Source organism: Prunus mume, linkage group LG3, assembly GCF_029339155.1.
Source record: "Prunus mume cultivar Tortuosa linkage group LG3, ASM2933915v1, whole genome shotgun sequence".
In the NCBI taxonomy this organism is placed as follows: Eukaryota; Viridiplantae; Streptophyta; class Magnoliopsida; order Rosales; family Rosaceae; genus Prunus; species Prunus mume.
In genome coordinates, this window is record NC_142700.1 from 24,677,892 (window position 1) to 24,683,275 (window position 5,384).

A 5,384-nucleotide genomic window follows, 5' to 3' on the forward strand; every position below is an offset into this window, starting at 1 on the left:
ATTCCATTATGGCATGTTGTGATTTTCTTAGAGTCAATAACATATTGAAATATTTACAATTGAGAAGTTGTAAAATAAAATTTAGATGTATATATATATATATATATGAGCGGGTAATAATGGATGGTTTTCACAATGATTGTTCTGGGTGGATGTTTATCATGAAATCTGTCAACTAAATATGTTGCTCAAATGATGTGGTTTTATTATATGTTCTTCATCCTTTCCTTGACTGCCTTTTTTTTATTATTGAGAAACAATATCTGGTTAATTAGTTTTTCATCCTGATGATGGGTTTTTAATTTTCTGCAGATTCAATGCCGTTTTTGGTTAATCAAGCATACTTGATGGCCGATGGTTACACATATGGATAAAATGTCAGCTCCTTCATCAAGGGAGCGTGCCCAACGCCTCTATGACAAGGTATATTTTTTTCCCTCATAAAAAAATTATGCTTTTTCTTGATTACTATTTTTTAAACTGCCTATATGTTTAAACCCGTAACTACCACGTGGTTGATGCAAATGTTGAATGGAGGTTCTGTTAGATATACAGAAGGAATCTGTGTATATGCATGCTTGTGCGTGTGTGCTGTCTGTATTTTATGTGCAATCATGCTCCATAGTTTCCTGTCATTTTACGTTCATATTTTTACTTTGCAGGTTATTGAATTGGAGAATAGGTGTCGGAGGTCTGCTGAAGCAAAAATATTGATTTTTTTGTTTTATGGCTTTATTCATAGGTGTATACATCAAAGTTTTCTACTTAGTTCATCTTCTCTTTTGGGATTTTAAGGCATGACTATTCCATTATGGCATGTTGTGATTTTCTTAGAGTCAATAACATATTGAAATATTTACAATTGAGAAGTTGTCAAATAAAATTTAGATATATATATATATATATATATGCGGGTAATAATGGATGGTTTTCACAATGATTGATCTGGGTGGATGTTTAGCATGAAATCTGTCAACTAAATATGTTGCTCAAATGATGTGGTTTTATTTTATGTTCTTCATCCTTTCCTTGACTGCCTTTTTTTTTATTATTTATAAATATTATTGAGAAACAATATCGGGTTAATTAGTTTTTCATCCTGATGATGGGTTTTTAATTTTCTGCAGATTCAATGCCGTTTTTGGTTAATCAAGCATACTTGATGGCCGATGGTTACACATATGGATAAAATGTCAGCTCCTTCATCAAGGGAGTGTGTCCAACGCCTCTATGACAAGGTATATTCTTTTCCCTCATAAAAAAATTATGCTTTTTCTTGATTACTATTTTTTAAACTGCCTATATGTTTAAACCCGTAACTACCACGTGGTTGATGCAAATGTTGAATGGAGGTTCATTAGATATACAGAAGGAATCTGTGTATATGCATGCTTGTGCTTGTGTGCTGTCTGTATTTTATGTGCAATCATGCTCAATCATGCGCCATAGTTTCCTGTTATTTTACGTTCATATTTTTACTTTGCAGGTTATTGAATTGGAGAATAGGTGTCGGAGGTCTGCTCAAGCAAAAATATAGAACTTCCTTCATCTTTGCCCTCTGGCGAACCTTCCTCTCTTAAAGTGCCATGGACGAGTTATGGTCCGTCAAACATTCGAATAGTCCCATTTCCAACTCGTGAATACACTGATGATGAGTTCCAGTCCATCATAAAAAGTGTCATGTGTGTACTGTATGTATCTCTTGAATTTTTTATTTCTGTTTTTTTCTTTTGCTTTTCGATTTCTGTATTGTTCATGTTGTAATCTTCAGATCACTTTCAATATTTCTTAGCATTAATATATTGACATTTTCTGTTTGGTTGTTTTGGAACTTGGATGAGCAGGCATCTTTTGGGATTTCTCTACCCAATTTCTCGGTTGATCAGCTATTCTGTGTTTGAGAAGGTTTGCTACCTGTTATTATATTTTACTTGAAATAAAGCTCAAGATTTACCTTATTCACCTCATGGTTTCTGTTTATTTCTTTATGTTTATTTTTTCTTGGTTAATGTTTTGGACGAGAGTAATTTGTTTGTCATCCTTTATGTTCCTGACTACAACTTGTTTTTTATTCATAATGTTTCAAGAACAGAAGATAAAGAGGTCTTTATATGATGGGGCTGGAAGATGGGATATTCCATCTCTCATGGTTTATTGCATATGATTTGCAGGTTGGTTCTTTGTTCTTTTGTATTTTTGTTTAATTTATGAAGAAGTCTCAGCAATAATTCAATCAATGTAACCCCATTTTTTATATAATATTTTTATATTATAAATTTATTATGTAAATAATTATTGCCACCATTGCATGCTCTTGTTTTTGTTGGAGTATTTTTGAAATATACTTCAAACTTTCAGTTATTTGGCTTTGTAGGATAGAAGTCTAACTATTGTTGCATGGCTCTAGTATTTGCATTGTTGAACAATGATTGAGTCTCAACATTGATCAACTTGCAAGAAAGGAAGTGTCTCCTCTGATTGATAAAATGTAGACTTAATGTACCGTAGGTATTGTGGGTTAGGTTAGATCATGAATATAATTAGGTACACTAGGCAAGAAGAGTGAGATGGTCTATTGATAGGTTATGGTGCGTTGGTGGCAATCTAGATCAAGTTCTATTTGAATAAGAGTAGAAAATATAACGTTGGGCTTTTCAGTGCTTGTCATCCCTAACAATTTTATGTGGGGGTTTTTTTTTCTTCTGGTAGTTTGATTTCCTCTGCAGTTTGCAGTTTCTTTTGCGATTATTACAATTTGCACTATGGATAATCTTTTCAAGAACAGTGATAAGATAGTTGTGTTCATTCGCTTCTTCTTTGGACTAAGTGCAATTATGCCGTCAGTTGCTTATATAAATTAGAAATTGGAATAATGGGTATAGGAGCTGGAAACCTATTTTAGCGCAGATCTCTATGGTACCTATAATCAAATAATGTAAGTAGTACTTTTGTATCACAATATGGATCTGAGGGAAATTTCCTTGAAATGAATTTCGATTATAGTTGGGACTCAGATCTCTTAGTACACTATTGTCCGACCAAGATTTCCCCATCAATATGCTCAATTTGACTTCACATGTGATTGACGAGTTTCCATGTTCCTAGTTGCCTTTGGATATTTGTGTACCTATGCTTAGTACACGTGTTTGACAATGATTTCCCCAGCCACCTGCCCGATTTGATTGCACAAGTAGTTAGCCAGTTTTCCTGTTCCCAATTGCATTTAGATATTTGCGTGTACTGTGCCTAGTACACGTTGTCCGACCAAGATTTCCTCGACCACTGATCGATTTGAATGCACGGTGGTTGACTAGTTTCCTCGCAGATTGCTTTTAGATATTTGCATGTACTGCACTTAGTACACTGGTGTCCAAAAATGATTTCGCTAGTCATTTGCCGATTTGATTGCACAAGTGGTTGGCCAATTTTCCGTTCCTAGTTGCCTTTAAATATTTTCATGTACCTGTGCTTAGTACATAATTAGTTCTCCGACAATGATTTTCAAAGCCACCTGCCTGATTTGATGGCACGGTGGTTGGTCATTTTCCCGTTCCCATTTGCCTTTAAATATTTGTGTGTACTTGTGCTTAGTACACAGTTGTATGACCAAGATTTCCCTAGCCACCAGCCCGATTTGAATGCACAAGTGGTTGGCCAGTTTCCCTGTTCCTAGTTTTCTATAGATATTTGCGTGTTCCTGTACTTAGTACACAGGTGTTCAACAATGATCTCCCCAGTCACCTACCCTATTTAACGCACAAGCAATTGGTGATTTCTCCGTTCCTGTCCTTTAAATGTTTTGGTGTACTTCTGCTTAGTACAAAGTTAGTTGTTCAACAATGATTTGCAAAGCCACATTTGATTTGACTACAGTCTTTGGCCGTTTCCACATTCTCGATTGCCTTTAAATATTTACTTGTACTGTGCTTAGTACGATTACTTGATCGGCAATGATTTGTGACCACCTGCCCGATTTGATGCATAGGTGGTTGGACAATTTCCTGTTCTCGATTGCTTTTAGATATTTGTGTGCACTTGTACTTTACGGTGTCCAATAATGATTTCCCGACCACCTAGCTGATTTGATCGCAATGTGGTTGGCTCGTTCCTCATTCTCGGTTGCCTTTACATATTTGCGTGTACTGTAGTTAGTACACAAGTGTCCGATAATGATTTCCCACCACCGCCCAATTTGACTGCAAAGGTGGTTGACTAGTTTCCTCGTTCCCAGTTGCCTTTAAATATTTTTGAATACCTATGCTTAGATCATAGTTAGTTGTCCGACAATGATTTCCCCAGCCACGTGCCCAATTTGACTGCACAGGTGGTTGAATAGTTTCCTCGTTCACGGTTGCCTTTAAATATTTTCGGATACTTATGCCTAGATCATAGTTGTCGACAATGATTTCAACACCACCTGCCCGATTTGACTCGCACATGTGGTTTGCAAGTTTTCTTGTTCTCGGTTGCCTTTACATATTTGCGTGTACCTGTAGTTAGTACAGTGTCCGACAATGATTTCCCACCACTTGCTCGATTAGACAAAGATGTGGTCGGCCGCTTTCCCCATTCTCGGTTGCCTTTACATATTTGCGTGTACCTATAGTTAGTACACAGGTGTCCGACAATGATTTCCACACCACTAGCCCAATTTGACTGCACAGATAGTTGACTAGTTTCCTCGTTTTGTTGCTGTGAATATTTTCGATACCTATGCTTAGATCATAGTTGTCCGACAATGATTTCCTCTGCTACCGCCCAATTTGATTGCACATGTGGTTGGCCGCTTTTCCGTTCTGGTTGCCTATAGATATATTTGTGTACTGTACTGGCACGCAGTGTCCGCAATGATTTCCCCATCCACGGCGCCGATTTGACTACGGGTGGTTGACCAGTCATAGTTGGGCGACAATGATTACCCCACCACCGCCCGATTTGACGCATGTGGTTGGTGAGTTTCTCCATTCGGTTGCCTTTACATAATTGCATGTACTTGTAGTTAGTATATGTGTGTTCAATAATGATTTACCCACCACCTCCCCAATTTGATCGCATGTGGTTGTCCGATTTCCCGTTCTCGGTTGCCTTTAAATAATTTCGTGTTCGTATGCTTAAATCATAGTTCTCCTATTACGATTTCCTTAGCCACCGCCTGATTTGACTTCGCATGTGGTTGGCCGATATCCCGTTCGGTTGCCTTTACACATTTGCGTGTACAGTAGTTAGTACACAAGTGTCGACAATGATTTTCCCGACCACTTGCCCGACTTGATCTGCTGGTGGTTGGACTTCCCATTCTCGGTTGCCTTTACATATTTGCGTGTACCTATAGTTAGTACACAGTGTCCGACAATGATTTCCACCACCTGCCCGATTTGATCGCA

General features: G+C 37.4%; 1 long non-coding RNA gene across 3 annotated transcripts; it reads left to right on the forward strand.

Annotated features, from left to right (window-relative positions):
- Positions 1–274: 274 nt before the first annotated feature.
- On the forward strand, positions 275–2,331 carry LOC148919196 (uncharacterized). 3 transcript variants are annotated; one of them, XR_016124979.1, is made up of 6 exons: positions 275–423; positions 663–742; positions 1,128–1,238; positions 1,487–1,691; positions 1,845–1,905; positions 2,093–2,331. It is a non-coding gene; the product is annotated as an uncharacterized LOC148919196 (long non-coding RNA). The 3 variants fall into 3 exon arrangements; XR_016124978.1 differs by having other exon boundaries at positions 276–423; positions 663–691; XR_016124977.1 differs by lacking the exon at positions 663–742 and having other exon boundaries at positions 277–423.
- The last annotated feature ends 3,053 nt before the right edge of the window (positions 2,332–5,384 follow it).